Genomic DNA, 24,923 nt, shown 5'->3' with positions numbered 1-24,923 from the left:
GAAGTGGCCTTGAATCTGACTGACTGAACTTGTCAGCAATCTAGCAACCACATTTCTGATCAGATTTTAATCAAGGTTATTAAATAGTCAAATGTTGTCAAGATGTTACACAAGTTTGATCAGGATCAAGAGCCGTACATATTAATGAAGTAATCATATATCTGATAGACTGACCACTCTAATGATCAGGATCAAGAGCCGTACATATTAACGCATTAACCCCTGGAGGATTTTTTGTCGTTTTCGTCTGAAATGCGAGTAGGAAAAACATTTTGGGGGCTTATTCTGAATACACTTTGTGCAGTGGTCCCTTGTAAAGTCAGCAATATCAGTCAGCCAACTTGGGCCTCTTGCTTCTAATTTAGTTGAGAAATATTTTTCTTGTCATCTCAGTCTTTACAAGCTGTGATTTGTCTATTCAGTTCAAAATGTGAAAATTAAGTGGTATGTTGCAGACTAAAACAAAGTACTGTCTTAAAAACAAAATTTTAAAATTAGTTTCCTAGTGAACCCAAATGGGAAAATACTGACCCAATAATATAGCTATCCAGTGAGTGTGAATATCAGTTATGGGTAAGTGGTATTAATTTATTCACAAGTAATTAGAGATTGGGCTTGGTTATGGACTTGTCAAAAGAGTAAAAATATACAAAATTATTATCTGATCAGACACAAGTTTACATTCTTTCATGATGAGACCTTTTGAGAAGATGTTGAATGTTCGCCATAATAAACTTTATCAAAGGAAAAGCTCTCCCCAAAATAATGTCACTTTGTGCAGAATGTATTTGGACAGTTTTTGTTCAGGTAATCATGTTAACTAAGTTGTCCAGTTATGCCTTTCAGGGTTCACATTTCCCACTTTGAATATTTATCATGATGCCATTTCCCCAACCCCTGGAAAAGACAAGGAAAAAAATATGTATATTTTGTCACTACACATTTTTGTTATCATTTGTTAGCGATTGTCGGTGCAGACATGAAAAGTTCAGTCATTACCTAAGTGGAAGTTGACGGTTATGTTACCTGTGCACGATTCTGCTTTGCTTTGACTATTTGCTGCTCATTCGGACTTTTTACCAAGAAACGTCCTATGGGATGTTTATTATTTACATTCCTTGAAGACTGTCATATATAGAGATAGAGTCGTTTTCATTTGAAATAAAAATATAAATCTTTTACAACTTTTGGGTTTCGTATCTTATTGGGTACCAGATGGCGCTGCGGTAACACTCACTATACGCCCCTGGAGTTGTTATTTCGATTCAGGTTTTGATACCTTGCTGATTTGTAGTAACCAACCAAAACCTGATGGGTTCCTTGCAGTTCTACATCTTCCTCCAAATTCAAGACCATGTTATGTATTTTTTAAATTATTTGAGGAAGACACTCAAGTTCATATCAGACTTGGGAAAAAAGGTCATCGAACTTGAAGGATTTGCTTTACTTTGATGTCTGTAATAATGGGCTAAATTTATTTTACTTAGAATTTGCACTTTCAATATATTATACGATTTCAGGTTTTGAGGTCAAGCTTGAGTTTTTTTTTCTTCAACAAAGTTTCTAGGATACTGGTGTCATCACATCAAAATCTGTAATCGACATTAAATAAATAAAGTTTAAATTTGTAATCTAAATGCCCAAATGTATTTAATTAATATGTACTCAAATCTACTGTCTGCGTCATCAAAATGGATGAGTTATTTGATTCCAATTTCCATTATCAATAATATCTTGTGCATTGACAAGTACAAAACTATAACAAATTAAATTTACATTCATTGTAGGGGTGCAGTACCGCCAAGGTAAAAGTGATTAGATCTTAAGTAGGTACTAATGAGAAACTCTAGACTTAAAGGACATTCAAATTATTTTGTGACTTATCTCAAACCGTCATTGTTCAAACAAATCTAATATGAAAGTCACAATGTGCTTTCATTTTATCTATGCTGTTAATATGTTAATGAGTCCATATATATTCAGAAAGCAGATCATAGACTGTATTGCTTTGTGCAAGCAATCTGTGCTCTTTTAATTTTTGTTTTCCCCCCAAATTGTCGAAATCACTCTGCTACATACATCCGAGGTGCTTATTCTGGATTGACAAGAAAGGCTGAGGTTGTTTTGATGAATAAATGCTCAGACCTGCAAGAAGGTGTCCCATTTGGATAGTTTCACTTGTAATAATACTTTATATAATAGTATATATATTATACTAACATTAATTTCTCTTCTAGTGTCTAAAATGTTAACACAAATTATATAATGACATATTCAGACAAGAAAATTAACGATGATAAAACGTCTATAAATAGCAATATCTCTCGATTTGTGTTTTTTCTTAAGAATGTATGTAACTTGGTCTCTGCCATCAGAATGTATGCAATTTAGCCTCGATCATCAGACTGTATATAAAATTTAGTGTGTTGCATCAGAATGATATAACTTAGTCTCACTTAAACTCATCGTATCTTCAGTATTTTCAATTCTTTGATTTTGCATGGTGAGGAATGCAAGAAGAATTAAAACTAACAGACGTCCTGAAAACACCAAGGTTTACATTCACAAGAATAATTTTTTAAAATTTTATTAAATTTGAAAATGGGTTACAATATTGGACCTGGGATTCGAGTTATATTTCACTGTTCGATTTCTAGCCATAATTCAAAGTTAGGACGATTTGATAATTTTAACATTATTTAATTTAAAAGTTTATGTCAATCCAGGTGTCAGTATGTTCTTTTTTTAAGTGATGACTAATTACTCTCACATTCCCCTTTCTAAACGCGAATTATATATATATATATATATATATATATATATATATATATATATATATATATATATATATATATATATATATAATACAAAAAATACAAATCATATGGCGAATAACAGTCCTTTCAAGTGCACTGGATCCAGCAAGGGATCACGTTTGTCAGGGATTGATTAAGATAAATGTAATAAACGGACTACGAACAGTGCAAAACTAATATCTAGCCTGCCTACGCGCTTTCGACTCTTAATGAGTCTTCTTCAAAGGCAAATAGAAAACATAGACAAGACAAACAAATAAAACAGACAAACGGTTGTCTTTGTAAAACTTTACGTGACTATGACGTGTTGCAGATAATAAAAGATATTTTTTGTTTGCCTAGAAATGGATGAGCCATAGCGTCATCTGTTATTTTATGTAAATTTATGTAAGCGCAAATTATATCCCGGATATTTCATTGTTATAGTTTTAATTATAGGTTACTGGGTGACTAATAAGCAAATTTAGAGAATTATGGAAGAGAAAATATGCCGGCTGCAAAAAGGTAATTTTATTTGTGAATGGCTGTCTTTTTCTAGTCTTCATGGTTTAAACCGCTTTGTTTCAATGTTCTAGTAAGATTTCTAGTAAGATTTCTTTTCTTTCCTGGTTTCGGAACCCCATTTTGGGTTCTGAGCAGTTGTTATAAGTGTTATATCACTAAACGTGTGGTCATGGGAGGAGAAGTGTTCTGCGACTGGGCTCCTGTACAGCTTCTTTATCATCCAATCAGATCTATGAAGCTTGATCCTTTTGTGTAGTTTTTCGGTTTCTCCGACATACTGGATGCTACAGATCTCACATGTGATGAGATAAATTACATTCTATGCTTTGTATGTTTTGTTTGATCCATGTATGTTCAGTTTTTCTCTAGTCACTGTGCTAGTAGTCTACCGGAGACCAAAAATACTCAAAGACATCCTGGTTAGGGCGAAGCTAACGCCAATCACTAACCAAGACCACACTAGTTAATCTGGCCAATGTGGCGATAAAAGGTGCAAAACCTACCAACAGATGATAGAACAAAAGACTTTTTCTAGTACAGTGACTAGAGAAAAATTAGGTTGTGTTGTTGCATTTGTCATCGTACTGGTTACGATTGGTGACATGTTTCTTTGGATAGATGTTCAACCTGGAAATGGAAATGCAAATGTGTTTTCGATGTTCACTAGAGGTAAATTAATAATTTGACCAATTAGCACTCATTTACTAAATGGGAGAATCTTGATGCAGCAAAACAATTTTTTAACAATATCAGGTAAATGTCCATGTGATATTATGAACTCAGTGGTAAACGTTCGTAAATAAACTAATAATTTGTTAGTATCAACACTTGTCGATAGTTCATTTGTAAACCTATTGATTTTGTTCACATGCATGTGGTAGGCTACAACAAGCGCAGATTTAACGTTGCACTAAAATAGGGTTGACAACTTGTTTTTGTTACATTTAATACTTGTTTGGTCGCAGAACTATGCACTTTATTTGTAACGAAAACAATTAAAGCATTTATCAACCTAAGTTCTTGTTATATTGCTTCTATTGTATGATTATTTTATGAAATAATTTTCAACTTGATGAAAATGGAATAACAAGTTCTACACTTTCACCTAGTTTTCACATCTTAAAAGGTTATGGAAAAGTATGTTGTATGCAGCTATGACAGTAGATTGAAACTACCCCAGGCAAACAAAGTTAATACTATATTATTGCTTCGATTGACATCTATCTGTTGGTAAAATCTATGAAAAGTATTAGCTGCAGCAAATGTTTTGTCTTAATATGAAACGTATTCATTTATACAGATTTTGCTATATCAAGAGTTGTAGATAGAAATGAATTCACCTGTTGATCAAATGAAACAGATGCCTAAATCGTTAATCTGCTACAACAACCCGTATTTAATACTTAAATATATTGTGTTTAGGTTTGTTTCTTCCCTTAACGTACCATAATTTCAGTATTCCGTGATGTTGTGCTTTTTCTATCTTCGGCATTACGCAGTTGTCTTAGAGAAGGAAATAAAATTAACCCTTAAAATGAGTGAATTAAACTATTAACTAGAACTAAATAACCCTAGAAATAAGGACACTCTGTTATGAAAATTATGTTGGTAAAACAGTTCACATCTCATGCAAAGTTAAAAAACATAAATCAATGCTAACACCAGTCACTGTAGTAGGCGAGTCTAAAAAGTACGTCTTAGTCAAATTAGATGAGACAAAACACGATGCTAAATTGAGGTTACCTGTTGAAGTTGTTGTTTTGGAACGTCCTGCCCACGGTGTGTAGTCAGAACTTAAATCTGCGTTTCGAACCTATGGTTATTCATGAAGAATCGGTAAAAGCTCCTGAAGAAATATAGATGCAAACAATAGACACAAAATGAGCCTTTCATGAACTGCTTACTAGAAACTGAATCCATAACTGACGCATAACACATAAACACGCAAAACGGTGAACTTCCCTATGTAATAATAACACTACTGACAACACAATATGAAAGATAAATAAGACGGTATGCAGGTCTTGAGACGTTGTCCACTCTAAAATAGAATCTATGAAATATGTCGTTGCAGTGTATGCAGGACAGATTGTAATGTTGAAAAAAATACACCAGCAAAGAAACAGAGGAAAATAAACGTTTTGATGTAAGAACAGTTTTTAAGGTTGAATGCAAAATACGCGGAAGTATTTGGAGCTCTAGAATACATAGTGAGAGTTTTCAGAGAAAATACTGAAGATAAATTAAACAAAATTGAGGCTAAATGATCATTATGTGTGTCTGTATCAACATATCAGCTGTTCCTCTGACTATAGAAAACTTTGTGAAAGGTTTTGTACAGGGTGGAGGAACAAGTGACGCTGTTGTAGGAGGCAAAGTTAAAATAGTCTAAGAAAAAATTGGTAATTATTTCAATTAGAGAAAAAGGTAGACTCAGAATCCAGTACTGATATTGGGAATGCAATACGATGGCTTTTAAAAACAGATGAAAACATAACTTCTTCCATATCTGAACTAATTTATTATTAATATTTAGCAAAAATTTTAAATTTACTTGAATGTTTTGCCGCAGTTGTAAGCAAAGTGAATAGAAGACTTACAGGTTAATAATCTATTTATAATATCAAATAAAGCAGCTTCTGTAGCCATTAGAATCAATATAACTTAACATTTATTTATTTAATGGTCACTATTATTTTTTTAAAGTGCAAACTCTCGCATTAGCATCATCATCTATACAATATTTACTCACATTGTCTTCTTTATTGTCCTTGATGATCTCCGATGGTAATATTACATACATCATCGCGTGTAGTACCGCCAACAATTTATGTATCGAGAATGATGGTAAGATTTGAGCACAGCTTAAACGAACCTTGGTCTTTTGACTTAAGATCTAATTTCACGTGTATATTTGCAACAATCTTCAAATAATAGACTTTTTTTTCTTCTTCATATTTCCTTTGTTTCCTTTTAAGCTCTATATAACTTTCAACCCATGTGTCACGATTTGTTTCTCAATTACATAATGTAGTTCTGCTTTAGTACAGTCAGATTATTGTTTCCACTCATACGATGCCAATACATTATTAATAAAAAAAAGTATTGTATTCCTGGGAGTATCCCCAGGGATGCCGTGATTGATATTTATAATTGTTAAAGATTATATATATATATATATATATATATATATATATATATATATATATATATATACACACAATCTAGGTTGAGTTCGGACCGAGACAAAGAAATCCCAGTCAAAGGGTTATATAATTTGTCTCCCCACGAGGAGACAAATGATGCAACCGCATCACTAGGATTTAAGTGTCTTGGCATAAACACTGATATAGATTATTTTTCTCACTAACATTTTTTCTCAAGCTAAATTAAAATAATCCTGCACCCCTGCAATTTAGTTAGCAGATTCAAAACACAGCTTCATCATGTACTATTATTGCCTCTCACTCTATTTAAAAGTCATCAGGTTTTGTACTCTAATGTAAAAATCTGTATAGGTATCTAAGCAGAATCTAGCTATATATGGCGCTCTTAGAAAAGGAAATAAAATTAAAGAAAACTGTTATAATTGTTGTGTTTTGGAAGAGTTGCAAATTGAGTGTCTGGAGCCACGTATATATATATATATATATATATATATATATATATATATATATATATATATATATATATATATATATATATATATATATATATATATATATATATATATATATATAATGCTATTGTCATTGGAATAGTATGCAGTATCATCAGGTACAGACATGTTTCATTCAGAGAACAGATGACTCATCTCAAAATCTTGAAATAAATATATTAATGAATTCGCTCAACCGGATGTTGCTCTATACGTTATATCTCTTCACAGGATTCTCATTAAATATTAAAAGGAAAAATTTCTGAATTTTTGTAGGTTAGATAAGACGGATATATTTTTCTCTCATTTAATAACGTAGCAGTTTTGTGGTCAATTGTTCCATCAAGTAAGGTAGCTAGGGATGGATAGTCTGTTGTATGTATTATACATTTTAAGTCCATCTCAATAGAGGCTACGTGAAATACACCAGAATGAATTTTGAATTCGAGTCATCCAATGGGTCTCCATGTTCTACAAAACAGTAGCGTAGTTGTGTTTACATATAATGTCCGTTATTGAGATTTACAAGCGGCAATAACGAACAGTTGGCTTTTATTATGCAAATTGAGTGAGCCACAATTTACTGTTCTCCGCGTTCCAGTGTAATTCTTTGTTCATCTCTCTCTCTCTCTCTCTCTCTCTCTCTCTCTCTCTCTCTCTTTCTCTCTCTCTCTCTCTCTCTCTCTCATTTGTTCATTTGCTTTACTGTAATAAACTTTTAATCTCTTTCATTAAACAAACCAATTACATTACTGATACTTGTATCTTATCATTAACATTTCCAATTTCAACCTTATCTATGTCATCGTATTTGTAGTATCTAGATACCTCTTGCTCGTAAAATATGCATTCCTTGTCTTTGTAAACTTGTCAATCACTATATCACTTGTCAATCACTTTATCACTTGTCAATCACTATATCAACTTTAAGTACTTGCTTTAGTGTATATATGTCTTTGGTATAGATTGGAAGGTAGCCGTTTTCAAATATGACATTGCAGCATGAAATTCAAACTGATCGATCAACTTTAAATATAGTTTTTGTAAACGAATCAATTGCTAGAGAGCCGACTAGATTGAGCAATACTTTTTGCATGTTCTTTGTATGTTCTGTTTCTTCCTTGCTTCGACCGAAATCATTTCTGTTAATTTTTGCTAAATGTTATTGTATCTTTCAGTGGTCTGTTTACACCCCTCCATCTTTTTGTTACCTTTTGAATGAAACCTTTCCTCATTCTAGTCTGTAAAGTGTATGTTAAAATGGCCTGTTACAGAACTAATTTTGTCTGAGAACGCTGAAAGTATTCGACTTTGATCAGTTGTTGTTGATTGGCTTTTCAGCGACTTCAGTATCGTCAGGCTGTACTGTTAATTCCGCCAAATGCCATTGTAATTTACTCACATCAAATACTTAATCATTTCTTCTTAATACTGTATCTTTTAACTAGGATTTATGATGCTTTTCTCAGTGTAATCATCATTACAATGTAATACGGAATTCAGTATATTTTCTAAAACACTGAAATTATATATTTTATGTGGACGTTAATAAATGTTATAACATCAGTATTTTTCTTACGTGTTCTTTTGCAATACAACTAGCTTTGGTTACAGTTTGATAGCACTGAAACAGGTAAATAAATAGCTAACATCTCTTGATACTGACGTTGGTGCTCTTAAGATACACTATTGAAATTTTGCACCTCTTTTGAAAACTGTTGAATGCAAAACAATGCAGCGTAATGACACTGAATTTAGTTTTTGAAAAAAGTTTCAAATTATGCATATGTTCTCTAGAATTGCTTTTATAACATTTCTATTTTAGTTTTGTTTTATCTCTGAACATATGTGGTGGTCTAACAAAGTACGTAATCGTTAGAACTGTCAGTATGACGTTTGTAAATGTTGAATTTGTTTATGTCAGCATATAACAGGTTGGTTTAAAAAGTGATTAGTTTCTAGAGGTGTTACTATAATGCTTGCAATAAAACAGAAAGTTAAAATATTGACGAGTCGCTAAATATCGCTTCCTTTTAACTAATTCAAAGAGATCCGACTTACTCTGGCATGTTTACTTTTACAAGAAAATTTTCCGAGTTCACCTGAGCACGGACCGCAAGAGCTGAAAACGTGAACAATCTAACCAAGATACCGTAGTGTATGACATTTACTGATCAGTCCCAAAAGCATTTTTAATCTTTTCTTTTATTATATTCATGCCGAGCTGTATACTGTTGTGCATAAAGGGAGGAGAATTTGACAAACACTTTAGTCGACGAAGCATCTGTCAATACAAATCATAACTCCTAAACTCTTTTCTCAATACAAAATTCTACACATATTTGGTACAAATAACTACATTTTATACAGAATATTAAAACAGCAAGCCATATTCTTTTTCTGTGTGCCTTATGACTCGGAAAGTTACAGGTGTTATATTCATGTAGACACCCTTACATAATTTCCACGCTTTGGCTAAAAGCACACATTTAAATTATAAAGATTGAAATTACATCGGATATAGTATTTTTTAATTCATTTCTAATTGTGGCGCTAGGCCATAAAATATACGGTCTGTCTGCATATTGTGTGTGCATATGACCTCTTCGTGGACACGTATCAAATTGCTCGCAGTTATTTCAATTAAATCTCCTTCACACGATTTATTCCTGTTTATTGAAGCTATAACTGGTTTAAGATTTCCAGTGATTTACACGCCTGACACACATTGTTAACCTTAACCTAGAATCTACATTCACTTAGGATGTGTTTCTACGTAGAGGGCCTCCTGAATGCTAATATCACTTGCTTTTATTAGAATATATTATTCCGTAAACAACTTACCCTGCTGCAGTCCTTGCCCTTGGCAATAAATTTGCTTTTCTTGACAAACTAATATTTAGTTGACGTACAGGTGGATATTAGTTCCAGCAAACCTTAGGTGAACAGTTGTCATGTATGGTGTATATGGTGTATGTAAGGATGCATAATGATATCTATCGTATGGATTATGACACACTACACAATATTATTTTTGTTTCGGTGCAGTGTGTATGTGTATGTGTATGTGTGTGTGTGTGATTTGGATTTTTAACGTAGCTTTAAAAAAAATTCAGTCATGTCACTACGATGTCTGCTGTGTGACAGTTTATAGTGATGTCTAGCACTGGGGCATAGTCAAGACAACCAGGAACACTGAAAACCCCTGTTTCATTCCTGAGATACTCAGCATTGTTAGCCGATTCTGCATCTCATAACCGAGGTAAAGTTACATTTGTCGGTTTCATTTTACATGACATTTATTACGCGTATACCTTTTTTATTTTTTGTCTTAATTGGCAGCTGAGCTACTATTTTCAAATCCTCGGTGTCTTTTCTCACAACTGAACCGAACATACTATCAGTACAGCCGGGTTTTAAATGTGACACTGTTTTCCGTCTAGAAGACGAATAGCGTTTCATGGGACAGAGCATACCAAAGTGTCAGCAGGTTCCGTAACGATTCATACACATGTAGGTGTCTGCCAAAATGCGTCTCTGCCGACATCAACTATTCAATTTTGTATAACAGTTTAAATTTAATATCCACTGACAATTTCTCTTCAATAGTAAAATTAAAATTTCCCCTTCATTTCATGCCGAAAACATTTTATGATTTTACCCTTTCCACTGTCGCTACGCTCCGCCATTTTTAAAGGCATCTTTTGTGGGTTTTTATTTTTTACCTCTGCCTCTCGTGCTTCTGCGTCTCTTCCTCAAGAAACCATACATTATTTCCTGTTTGAATTGGAAGTGTACGTGTCATCTCTGGATGATTCCATTCTTGTGAAGTAGGAGATTTGACGCTCACTCTCGATCGTGTCAAAGCCGTGTCGCTTGTCTCACTAAGTTTTTATATTGTGTCGTCTACAGTCAACAGTGAATGGCAGGACTAGTGAAATCGGCGCCTTATATTGGTTGATCGATCGATTGAGAGAGAGAGAGGAGATTGCTTGTTTAATCTGGAAAGAAATATACCAATTTATGCACAAGACGATTTGTTTGTTTTCAAATCAACACTTTAATGTTTCCCGCTCAACTAACTCACTTATTAACATAATACTGCACAAGATGAGTCAAACCTTTGTTATTACATGCTATGTTAGTTACTAATAAAATCATTATGTTTTCTTAGTCATTGGAACTTTGCTAACCAGGGAAGACAGTAACATGCATGTTATGTAACGCATCATTAAAATCTAATAAGAAAATAACAAATATAATGAGCAAATCCTTTTGGCTTTTGTGAATTAATACTAGGCCAACAGGTTTGATTTAGTCGGTTACGGAAAGATCTCTTGTGAAAAAAAAAACCACCCATTCATTTACTTCAATTCGACTGTTGAGCACAACTATCCAGTCATTCTCTTCCAGAGTTACATCTGTAAAAAAAATAACCTGTACTGATTGTTATATATGCTCTGATAGTACCGTATTGTTTTATATCCCTTGTTAGTGTGCTTTATATGAGCTAGATAATCTTGGTGTATCCGAAAGAGCACTCCTTTTAATTAATAATGTAGAAAAATGAAAGAAATATGAGAATGTAATGCTGAAAATGTAGTTGTCTCCTTTTAAAATACATGGATCATTTGCATAATTGTTAATTGTAATTAGTTTTCTTCTCCTCTGTGGTACTGCTATGTGTGAAAAGGATTCTTGCTGCTGGTTGTGGCTGCCCAATTTAATGAGAGACTGGTAATATTTTCAGGTACTGGTACTAGAACTGGAGTATAGCCTAGCATGCCGTGACAAGAATTATGCCCTCGGACGTGTCCTGGCCATTTTCATTGGACTGGAGTATAGCCTAGCATGCCGTGACAAGAATTATGCCTTCAGACATGTCCTGGCCATTTTCAGTGGACTGGAGTATAGCCTAGCATGCTGTGACAAGAATTATGCCCTCAGACATGTCCTGGCCATTTTCAGTGGACAAGATCTTCGTTTGACACTGAGAGCTAAAGGAAGAGAACATATATGACATTCCTATTCATTCCAAAGTGCATATGGGATCGTTAAAGCCACTAGCATTTATGCAGTTTTGTATTTCCTATATGATCCATAGAAATTAAAACTTTGAATTTCACGTTACGTGCATACAACTAATGTGCTTTCATTAGGTGTATTTTCTAAGTTATGAGAATTTATTTTAAGATTTGGAGGTTATCTTACCAATGTAACAACCTAGCTGAAGAACGTTGCGAAAAACGGTTACATGTAATGATTTTTAAACATTAAATATTTAAAAATATGCAACAGTTGAAAAGAAAGTGTCTTTATGGAATTCGTTTTGTGGTAAATGTAACATATCTATCTCACAATTAATTAATTGTCATTCCTTAATGAGTATGGTAACTAAATCCGTTTGATCTTCAATTGAACTATGGAATAACCACACCAGAGAATATGCATACAGACCTGACAGTTATTCTCCAGTATTTACAGAGATAAAAAAAATGCATTAAATAAGTTCAACTTTTGTCTTTTGTCGAAGTACAAATCGCTAAATGGACAATTCAGCTGTTATTGCTTCCTCTTATAGTCCCTTAGATAATTATTACCATTTTTTGCCGATTTTGTCCTAAAGATTTGTAGGTCAGTGCTGAAGGATACGTGCATTAAGCGTAAAGCAGCGTTAAAGACTAACGGAAAAATAAATTGTACACTGTACTTCGATATCTTGGCCAGTTTTTGAACTGTTACTTGAACTAACATTTTAAGTCATTTCCTTTCATACACCACTATTTTTACAAAATGCAGTATAATTTATGCTGATAACTTATGCTGATTATGTTTCCTGTTTTGTCCACGTTAGCGCCTAACATAAACAAGATAGCCTTAGTGTTCGCGTTAGCCTTTAACATAAGTAAGACATTCTTGGTGTCCAAGTTGGTGCCTAAGATAAGCAAAATAATCTCAGTGGTTCTGAACTAAAATAATATAGAAAAATGAAGGTATTATACAAGGATATCTAATTAGTGTAACAATATCAACAACTAACTCACTATCAATGAAGGTGGGCCTTCTTCGTGTAATTTGCATATGACCGGAATGGAAAAGATCGGAGACACAATGTATAATATAATAAATATGTAATAACAATATAAGTACACTGTTGAAAATTTCGTTAGAGAAACGTGATTTCCACTGCTCCATAACTTTTCCCATTGTCCACTGTCATTGCAGTAGACTATGTTGTCAGGGCACAAAGAAGAAACTTTTATTCAGTGATATCTCATCATCGTTATTTAACACGAAAATAAATAGTACTATCATTTGTAACTTTCCGTTGCAATTTTATGAAAACATTATTACTGTATGTGAGTAACGTGTACAAGGTACTGGTGTGAAAGCATTAGTCAAATTACTTTGTAATATCTCCGTTGCTTTTTATGCACTTCATCATCTTGCATCACAATAACTAATGTTTGATATAATGTAAAAACTGTATGCATTCGCTGCTGAGTGTACAAACATCGAGATGGCAAACTGCAATTTTAAGGACAATATCCAAGGTCTGAACATGACCATAAAGTCCAAGCTATCAGATAATTCGTTCCGTTGCAACTATCAATTATAGACCAATTGCTTTTTATACATTTCTTCATCTTCAGTTAAATAGCCGCCTATCTGGTATCAGGTAAAAGCTGAATAAGTCTTATCTTGATTGCCGGAGCTGTAAGAAAGCTAGATATACCTTACGAGGCCACATTCAGTGTTTAAATATGTCCATAAAATAATGTTTTTGAAATAACTTAAAATAAATTTCTGTTCCAAATTTCAACTACATACCAGTTTCTCATTTTTGTGCATTGTTTCACAGTCCTTTCATTTAGGTCATATTTGGCAAGATTTTCATCTATGTTATATTTGGCAAAACTTTGATTAAGGTCATATTTGGCAACACTTTCATTTAGGTCATATTTGGCAACACTTTCATTTAGGTCATATTTAAAAACACTTTGATTTAGGTCATATTAGGAAACACTTTCATTTAGGACATGTTTGGCAACATTTTATCTAGGTCATATTTGGCAACAGTTTCATTTAGGTCATATTTGGCAACACTTTCATTTAGGTCATATTTGGCAACTCTTTCATTTAGGTCATGTTTGACAGCATTTTCATCTGGATCATATTTGGTAACACTTTCATGTAGCTCATATTTGGCAGCATTTTCATTTAGGTAATGTTTGGCAATATTTTATCTAGGTCATATTTGGCAACACTTTCATTTAGGTCATATTTGGCAACACTTTCGTTTAGGTCATATTTGGCAACATTTTATCTAGGTTATATTTGGCAACACTTTCATGTAGGTCGTATTAGGCAGCATTTTCATTTAGATCATATTTGACACTATTTTAAAGCTGCATACATTTTCTGCTTAGTGAGAAAGATTTTTAACATCTAATTTTAATTTAAAGGCCTTATCCAATTATTAAATACGCACAAACAATATTCTATGGCAATAACTTATCCACCTATCGGTCGCAACTCTCAATTATGTACCAGATGCTTTATTACATGCATACAGTTTCTACTAAGCGCGCAAGCTTTAAGGAAGCAAATTATAATTTTACAATGTTATGGGACATATCCACGATAGATAGTAGTACACAGACAGTATAGGACTTATCAAACTCTGTTTATATATATATATATATATATATATATATATATATATATATATATATATATATATATATATATATATATATATATATATATATATATATATATGGGGGTTTGATTATTATCATTCTTGTGGGCCACATTACTGATGATTCCGATGAAGAGACATTTTGGTAGCTGACTACACACACATGATCTTTGATTGTAGAACATAGACCTACAGAAATTGTGTAGGTTGTAGAACATAGTCCTACAGAAATAGTGTAGGTTGTAGAACATAGTCCAGCAATAATAGACTAAGTGCAGGTTTGGCGGTGCTTCTGGTCCAGGTTTGACTGATCTCGTATCCTAATCTGGGAATGACTTCCAATGCGTATAGTCTTGCTTCTATGATGACGGTTTTAAAATAGCATTGACCATGAGATAAACGACTGTTCCACTCCAAATGACTGTACGTCGAACATTGGCTGCAAGGACTTGTTTTAAAGTCATATATCCCAATGCAAATGAATCATGTTTCCAAGTGGTAAGCGTGGTTTTTTTTTTTACTTTATCGGTCGGTCAATCCTTAATTAGTCATGGGTCCTAATTATCAGTCAGTTCCGGGTCGTTGTACATGAAGGGCGCATTGTGTTTCCAAAACCAACCAGGCTTGAGTGTTATTAGTTTTATTTCCCTAAGTGAGTTGAGTTTCTTGGTAAATCCGGTAAAGTTGAGTGTATATGTTGATGCTCGCTGGTCTGTTGTTCAGGTGCGAATCTACTTCACTGAACGAGGAGTGCATGAAAATGTTCGACCGGAACAACTACATCATCTTGGTACGCATTCGAATTGTGATTTTTGACTACTTTCACACTGAGATAAAGGTGATTCATATCGATGTAGTCTACTATATGTCCCATGACTTCGAACCCGAATAAAGCTGACGTGGTAATGAACGAATCTGGATGGTATTATACCTAGTGTTATTCTTGCACCCTTATTGCCATGGGTGACATCGTAATCAGGTCAAGATCCATAACATTCGGAAGGATCGTTATGTTTTATCCTTCCTTTGTATAATACTTATAATAATGTTAAACTCTCTGACTGTCTGCGTCTCTTCCTTTTGCGGCATCCACTTCGTCATAAGATCGTTTTCTTGCTGTCAAGTGGGTGTCGGAGCAATTGTTTCACCAGGTGTGTGATGTGGTCTTATTGTGGTTTAAATGTCGTATTTATCTGTTCAAGGACACATCCGGTCTGGATCGGCATATTTTCACCGCATTCATACACACGTTTATTATGAAGGTTTAAAAATATTTCGTAATATTTCGTCCTTGGTGGAGGAAAGATTTAAAGACCGATACAACTGTGCGAAAGACCTATTTGAACATCCTGTCCAAATTATCTTTGTTGTTGAGCTGATTAATGGTATCCCTGGTTACCGAGTTACAAGTCACTAGACAACAGTTTGCAAAAATATAGGCGGCGACATTTCTTTTGGGGAATGCAATATTTTTTCGATATCCCAGTTTATTAAATAACAATCAATTTTCTACGCAAGAATGAGCAATAATTTTACCCCCATTTCACCGAACAAGGAACATGATGCTGTCGTTCTCCGATTCCGTACTTCCATACTCTCAAAGTAGGCTGGAACTACTTTTTCCTCAATGTTTTTGGTTACAACTGAACCAGAGTTAACATCTATGACAGACTCACTTGACGCACAACTGGAAGCATTCTCAGTAACAAATATGTATCACCTAGTTTCAGCAACTTGTCCAATGCAACTGTCAATAACTGAAAAAATAATTATGTCAGTTCAGATCTGAGCCTCACAGAATATCCCGCCGGAAACAGTTAAAATGATGTCAACCTGGCCTCGCATAGCAATTGTCCTATCTATTCAGCTGGTAAAATATATCTTGATACAAAATGTGACAATTGCACAATAACAGTAAATCACATATATGGGTGTGCTGCCCCCATACGTCTAAAAATTCTTGATCCAAATGAAATTCGGTTTGTGAACGTGCAGTTCGTATAAGATAGATGGAAATGTGAAACAATTTGGTCAGTTACTTTTACGGATTTTAGTATGTTAACTGAACATTCATAGATGGCAGTATCGATGCTTCACGTCTTGTAATGATCATGGTGTTCTGATGTTAACAACACTAGACATGATCAAGCAAACAAGATCGCGTTCCTGTGAGTGCTTACCCTGTTATATTACCACAAAAGGAAGTACAGTTCTTCATTCAGTTTGATGGGATATCGACAATACATGAAGATAACGTTGTTCCCTCTGTTGCTGATGAGGTCTTTCGAACATAGACGTAGACTCATTCTTCGACCCAGAGTAGCAAAACATATGAGAAAAATAATATCATTTGGCAGTCAGTAGACTATGAGATACTGAGTGGTAATCATTATTAACGCTTTTGTTGGTTTTGCGAATGCATTGTAAAAAAGATAGTTGCCTACATTCCAAACGCGATTTAGTTTTTTTAAAAAAAACAGATCGTTGAAACAACTAGAAGACTACAGTTGAATCAATATCCCTTATTAATTCGTATCTCCTATCACTTCATATATACATTCAGTTTGAAACTGGTTGCCGATTGTGAGTTTGTTCTGTAAAATCGGGAACATTTCTGTCCCATTGTTCTTGTACATGATCATCTAGTATCTCTGCGATGAAAGCATTACATTCCGAACGATATTCAAAACATGAATCGGATGGATTATATCTATCAAGGCCACGTCTCATTAGGCTTTGTGGTCTAGCTGTATGCTTTGAAGTAATTTAGATGTGTAAAAATACAACATGTTAGTGGGAAACATGTCAGAGCACAGTCGCTGACTAAATTGTTGCTGTTCAAGGGGCTAATTGTTCTGCGTTTGATGTATTTCCAACGTCGGATTGCGAAGAAGATAGTCAATGCAACTATTTAGTAAATCGTTCACAGTTGATTCTCACCTTGTCGTAAGTATAAGTTTCAGATACCAGCTGCAAATATACATTAAATTTGGCAGTGTTAGAGTCTATGATCTTAAAATAAGTAAAAGAAAAGAGTGAACACAACAAGCTTTGTAAAATTTAACAAATTATTTATTTCCCAAGAACACAAAATGAAATAAGAGCAAAACGAACTTACGGTACTGCGAATTAAAGTTTTTAAAAATCGAAGAATTAAAGACAAAAGTACTAGTAATAAAAAATCCGGAATAAAACTCAGCTCAAGTTCCGAATATATTCAAAATTAAAAGCGATAACGTGTATGGTATGACCTGCAAAGTGCTGATGTGTCAACAGTCTCTTGTTGAATCACAGAAATATTATTCAAGGTCTGAATTCGGAATAAATTCCAATGAATGTCTTTATCCGAAAATTTTGTCACAACACTTTTGTATTTCCAGAGAAAATAATCACTTGTATTCAATAATTTCAAGAAAATAAAATTCAGCCCAAACGGGTCACAACATACTACAAATTGAAGTGCTAGATGTGAAAGCACGACTGGTAAGATCCTCACAGTCACAAAAGATATAGTTCTCCGTTTGACCTCAGGTCACAATTAGCATTTTCTAAAAACATCAATTACCTAACGAAAAATAACCTTCTAGAATGATCTAATGAGCCTTGTTTTATACAACACAATAGCCTACAAAATTCACTTAGGAATCTCCAAAACCCTGACTCTGATCAACATATTTACTCCTTCTTAGTTTACATGAATAATAATCCTGATAATAAGTTCATACACATAGAGAATAATGAAGCTATTATTAGTTCTTCACATAAATAGATTTAAAAATTAAAAAGAGACAAACGGGTCAAGCAGAAATTAACTCAGTTTTGGACAACTACAAGTTCAGCAAACAATGTTGCATTGCAATAACATGCAAAAAAAAAAAAAAATAAAACTAACAGACAAACAATTAAGAACAATATGCATAACACTTCCCCTCATAACGAAATAGAAAGATTTATACAATAAAGCTATCTTTTTACTATAAGTCAAATATGTATGTGGTAAATAAGACATAAGATGAAATGACACAAAGTATACATGAAACAATATATTTCTGTAGACGTGAAAGTGAATCTGCTATTAAATTGTCTTTTTTCTTGATGTGCCTGATATCAATATTGTATTCATGTTAACAACTAACTCTGTCTAATTAATCTCTGATTTTTGTTGAAATTAAGAGGGTTTGATCACCAAACACAATAATCAGACATGGAGCTGATATATAATATAAACTTCAAAGTATTGTAATGCCTATATCAAAGCCAAACATTCCTTCTCCATTGTGAAAACATTTCTTTGGTGCTTATTTAATTTCTTAGCAAAATAGCACACTGGATGATCAACACCGTTTCTATCTTCTTCAATCAATACTGCTCCAACCCCAACATTACTTGCATCAACAGTTTAAATGATTGGCTGAAATTTGGAGCTGTAAGAACAGGTGCACTGTTAAGAATGGCCTTTAACTTATCAAAAGCTTCCTGACATTTTTCAGACCAATAAACTTGTTTTTCTTGTTCAATAAATTTGTCAATGGTTCAGCAATTATGGAAGAATTGGAACAAAATTTCCGATAGTATCCAGCCATACCCAAAAATCGCATCAGTTGCTTTTTACTAATACGCACGGGGAATTCAGAAATAGCCTTGACCTTAACATCTTTAGGTTTAACTTGTCCATGTCCCACAATGTGTCCAAAACCCTGACCCTGATCAACATATTTACTCCTTCTTGGTTTACCAGAATACTAATCCTGATAATAAGCTCACACACAAAGAGAATAATGAAGCTGTTATTATTTGCCTACATAAATAAATAAAATAATTAAAACAAGACAATCAGGTCAAGCAGAAATGAACTCAATTTCGGACAAGGTCAAGTCCAGCAAACAATATTACAGTACAATAACATGTAATGAAATAAACAAATTAAAACTAACAGGCAAACAATTAAGTTGAATATACATTAAAAAACACGATTTGAATCAATCACACCCTATATGATTGTTTTCCTAGTGGCTTCTGCGTTTTGTTTTAGCAGATCCTGTGAAGATGCGATTAATGATGATAATAATCGGAAACGCTATGGTATGTTTTCTCCTTTGTCTAGATATTGTACTGCGGATACCCTCGATATTGTAGATGTTGTTGTCTTTCTCGGCTATTCGTTTAAACTGGGTCCGGTTATGCGTTCGACTTTGAAATATCCAATAATATCTTCCAATTTTCCAGTACAGTGATGCGAAACTGTTCCCATTTCCCGCTTATGCACTTTGTTTTCAAACGAACGATTGAGATAGTATATTCTTGTATTGGTTTGTCATTGAAGGAGAGGCCCACTGCTCTGTATCAAAACTGTTTTCAGAGCCTTCGCTAACAGGAGACTCGTTCTGGATGTCAGAGTCATGACACAAATATATCTTGAAGACACATCGATCACGTAATACAGATATTTTTCAATACGTTAAACTGTTTCTGATGTTGTTCTTCTTGTTCTTGCATACGATATCCGTGTATGACAAGGAATGAGAATCAGCATTGGAGTCGAAACTTTTTTTTACCCTGTACCTCTTCCTTCATTTCCATTTTCTTTTGTATGGATGTAGTTGGCGTCGATATAATCTTCTGGACGCATCCTTTCATTGCTTGTCCAATGTGTGTCAGCATGAAAATAATTACAAGTCTGTTCATCGGTGTTAGCATTTAACATTTTTGTGTTAGGTTAAATTTTCCATATCTTTTCTTCCCTCCATCTACTGCTCGTCGCTATTTCTCAACACTGACATCGATTGCACAGGTCTTTGCTGTTGAGTGATTTCCTACTCAGAATGTAGAACATTTATTTCCCTCAAGCCTAAAACCAGCTTTGTCATTCCTCTGGTTCTGAGATCGTTGCTCAGATCTATTACACAGGATCCAGGAACGTTTTTGTTGTATTGTTGTAATGCACTTGACGTTATTAATCGTATGACAGTTAGGCAGGCTTCTTTGCATATGTGTTTGAAACGCGTGGGTTTTCAAGGTGGAGTCATTATGCAGTTGAACTACACCAATCACTATACAGTTGGTCTTGAAATATATTTTCCGTGATTAAAAAAAAACCACTCACGTTGAAATGATGTTTATTTTATTTCCAACATAACTTGATTTCTTCCCCATCTTCATCTCCTATTATGTCATTGAAGATGAGAAGATGAGCTTGAATTGAGTCATCTACTATTTTATCGCCTTCGCGAGGAGTACCATCAAAAAGCAAAAACTAGTTGCCCATGATTTTTACTGTGTAATAATTATCTCGACTTCCACTCTTTTTAACAGCACTCAATATGATTTGAAGAAAATCGAATAGGATTTTTTTGTTTTCGATCCAATGTTTTTGGTGAATTCGATTCTATCCTATTTGCACGGTACCGCAATCAACATGTTATTGGATTGCGAATGTATATCGAATCCCAGGTTTGAAGATTTCGTATTTCGTTGATCGCGTTCAGAACAGACAGGGCGGAAATAACTACAGACTCATAAAATTCTCAGATCGGACACGCCAAAAACATGGTTTATAAAGCTTGGGCGTCATCGATATAAACCAAATTGACATAATCTCGTAGCAGATGCAGGGTCGGTAGCGAAATAGATTTTGTTTTACATTTTCTTTGTCACGACACGATCCGTTTGGGCTATTGTTTCTGATTTGTTGTTTGTGGAGGACATATTTATACACGTTTCAAAAAGTGGATTTTTGGCTTCGTCTGGTTCATTGACATCGAACCCACCACTATTATCGTCATGCTAGAGTAAAGCATGTCAGTAGCTACACAAATGAATATCCAATATGTTTTAAGGGCTTATTAGGTAGCACAGGATCTTCAGAATATTTGCTTTTGCAAGATGTGTGATTTCAGTCGTGACTATTATATTTTCTTTTATACCTTTTCATCTCTAAATGATTAATGCCATATACGTCAGGATATATTAGGACTAATTGTCTTTGGTATAATTAAACCAATGCATAATGATGAATTTACATTGCGTTTATGGCAGTCGGACACAAGTGCTATGTCTTTCATTGCACACCCACCCCATCCCTTCCAAAAATAGGTCATAACAACCACTCATGGAGTTAACAGCAAACCTTTACGTATACGGGACGTGTTTTAAATAGTTCAGTTTAGTGATAAATCCAATAACTACAGCAGTGAGCGTGTAGTTGCATATTGTTGATTTTAAATCGTTTAATCTGAATACATCCTTGCATATAAGTATAATGAAACACATTTTTCATTCATTCATACAATCGGTAAGTACTGCTCGTTTCTAATAGTTGAAATTAAAGTAGAATTTTTCTGTCATGATACACAGTCCGATGTGTCATTTTAATGTTATTAGAATTTCGAGTTAGGTGCAAGTTTTACGTTGGTATAACGTATATATCCTCTTTGAAGGCCCAGTTCAACTGCAGACTGCACAGACCAAGATCGTACGTGGGCATCATGCACCAGCATATCTGGATCTATGCAGCTTTTTAGAAGCAATCGGTTGAACAAACCAAATAGACCCATATCTATCCACGCATTATTCAGCGGCAGATCAAATATATGTTTTGTGCATTTGGACTCGACTTTTAAGTGAGTATATACGGTAACTATATGACTTTTGAACTGCGATAGTTCAAGGTGCTCGTGACAAGGGATGCTGTTTCAAACTGACTCTATATAACTCTGGTAAGCATAGATGTGACCGGAAAAAGAACAACATTAGTCAGTTCAACAATTTCAGGGAAACGTTCATCATGCGACACACATTTTTGTGGCTTTGTCAGTTGTTTTTATTTTAAAGCCACACACTAAGAAGTTAATGTAACCATTGATTTTCTTTTCCATTTTATTTGTAAAATACAATAGGATTGCTGCCCCCATCGTCCAATCTCTGCACAAGGGTCGACAAAAATGTGTTTTTGCACATTGAACTGACAATTTCTATACAGGATTTTTTTTAAAAAACATAGTATTAAGTTATAACAATTTGGTCTTAGTGGTTTCATTTTAGAGCATGCCAGAAGCAAAAAATATAAAACTACATAGGACAATAGAATATTACATTCCAATCATAAATGTCTGCTTAGACTGTGTCCACCTTCGGTTTTAAATTTTCAGCCAATATGTTGACCTGAGAGTTATCTCAAACTTGAGATAACTCTTACGAGATGAGAACATAAACACTTCAAAAAATGACCAAAATTAACCAACAGCAAAGAATGTTTCTTCTATTTTCGAACTATATATTAATCAATCTATTTTTGTAACAGAATGAGTATCATCGACGCGGCTTTGTAACTAATTATCGTGCCAAGTGCATACACGATTACATCCCAGAAATGTTATCGTACTTTCTGTTCTCATCTGACGTGCTTGTCGATAAGGAAGTACAACGAAAATAGATAGGCGCGCATGATTTACACCGCTGCTTGTTTAACCTGACCCATTCTTAATACAGTTTAAACGGCATGATAAAGTCGAACTGTTTAAAGAACGTGGTGTCACTCCATTTATTTTGCCACGTACAACCTAGCTGATAAACACTGAAATGTCAATAACAGCGAGAACGCATAAATGAGTAATTGAGTCCATTTTGGTACGGAAAGAGTTATCTCTGGTTTATAATGCTATAATTTCCTTCAACTTAACTTACAAGGGCATCTTTATGGTGAGAATCGTATAGAAATATTTGTCAAATTCTCGACAAAAATGCCTTCCGAAATCCCCTGATCACTCATATATATATATATATATATATATATATATATATATATATATATATATATATATATATATATATATATATATTAATTTTACTATATGTTCTCTACATCTGTTTCTCAGTACTGACCTTTCCACTGTGTGACAATCAACACCAATCATATGTTAATCTAAAATACCTTCAAAGATAACTTCACGGTGAAGTTCTTGTCAAAGGCTGACCTGCTATTTTTTTAGATGCTGGACTGTCAACAGAGCAGCATGTACACAGAACACAGATTTCACTTCCGGATCAACACCAAGGCCTTATTACTTACTGTGCACTGTCGCCGAAATACACACAGACAACAATACCCAAAGCTCATGTTCTCAAGAATAAACAATTACCTTTAAATGCCTACCAAAAATTAATAAATAAAACTCTGCTATCGCCACCAAAATGAGAGAGGAAAAAATGTTCTAAAAATAGACTAGACCTACTGGAAGTACTAATTGTGACCCGATTCCACATACCACCATGTCGGCCATTTCTGCGTGCCGTGTAATTCTACGCAACGATACGTAATTTCTGCAAACATTGGATCACGTGTCAATTTGTATCCAGAAAGAACAATCGTACTTTAATTAAGAAAAGTGATATTCATAATGTGTACAAAGATATCCCACATTTCGACTCGAAATGCGTATCAAAATATGATTTCTAAATGTCAACATGAAGACCCACTCCGTCATGGAACCTTGAACCTGTAACCCAGAAAATCCTCTTTACTATGCATCTTTTAGAATCATACAAATAAATACATTATATAAAAATAATGGGAACGCATACCTTAAAACAATTCTTTATCTTAACCCATATTTCCAGTTTTGCAAGAAGTTGTTCCACACGTACTAAATCATCTGCTTCCCAACGTATCAACTTGCCGCTAGAACAGGATTCTCAAGACGTTGTAAACACATTACATCCTATTCATTGTTGTTTCTCTTCCACATAATAGCTATTTTATAAAACGTTGAACTTTGCTAATTTTTTTACAGGATCGGCTTACTTTGCCTAATACATCTTGCCATTTATTGGCATTGTTACGTATAATTTTGTAAAACTAGCTATAAACCTGACCTAATTACTTGACTGAAGTACTGACAGAAACAGTCCAAAGTAATGTATTTTATTTATATAGACCGATAGATAAACATTACATCTTTTCAAAGCTGTCCGCAGAATAAGCCGACATATCCCGAGTTATGAAAACACGAGGGTGGTATCCCGTGTGTCCAAAATTAATATTATTTTGATCAGAATATTTTCGTGACACTTTCTTTTCAAATGGCAAGCATCACAGTATATTATATTTCTCAATTGGTCGAATTCGGTATGCGTTTTGCTTCAATATTGGAAACGGAAACCTTAGGTGCGCAGAAATGCCCGTATTGTATTTATCCTACATAAAGCATAGACTGATTTAAGATCTGGAAGTATGTAATAAAGGCTA

At 34.1% G+C, this 24,923-nt stretch overlaps 1 long non-coding RNA gene across 1 annotated transcript; it reads right to left on the bottom strand.

Annotated features, from left to right (window-relative positions):
* Positions 1 to 3,434: 3,434 nt before the first annotated feature.
* On the bottom strand, positions 3,435 to 24,355 carry LOC149779644 (uncharacterized). The gene is made up of 4 exons (XR_016415416.1): positions 24,260 to 24,355; positions 10,704 to 10,979; positions 5,064 to 5,166; positions 3,435 to 3,947 (listed from the first exon to the last, which is right to left on the bottom strand). It is a non-coding gene; the product is annotated as an uncharacterized LOC149779644 (long non-coding RNA).
* Between the last annotated feature and the right edge of the window lie 568 nt (positions 24,356 to 24,923).

This window comes from Sinohyriopsis cumingii, chromosome 17 (genome assembly GCF_028554795.1).
Source record: "Sinohyriopsis cumingii isolate HCF-2022 chromosome 17, ASM2855479v2, whole genome shotgun sequence".
NCBI classification, from domain to species: Eukaryota; Metazoa; Mollusca; class Bivalvia; order Unionida; family Unionidae; genus Sinohyriopsis; species Sinohyriopsis cumingii.
Note: the sequence above shows the minus strand (reverse complement) of the source record. Positions and strands in the feature narration are given on the sequence as shown.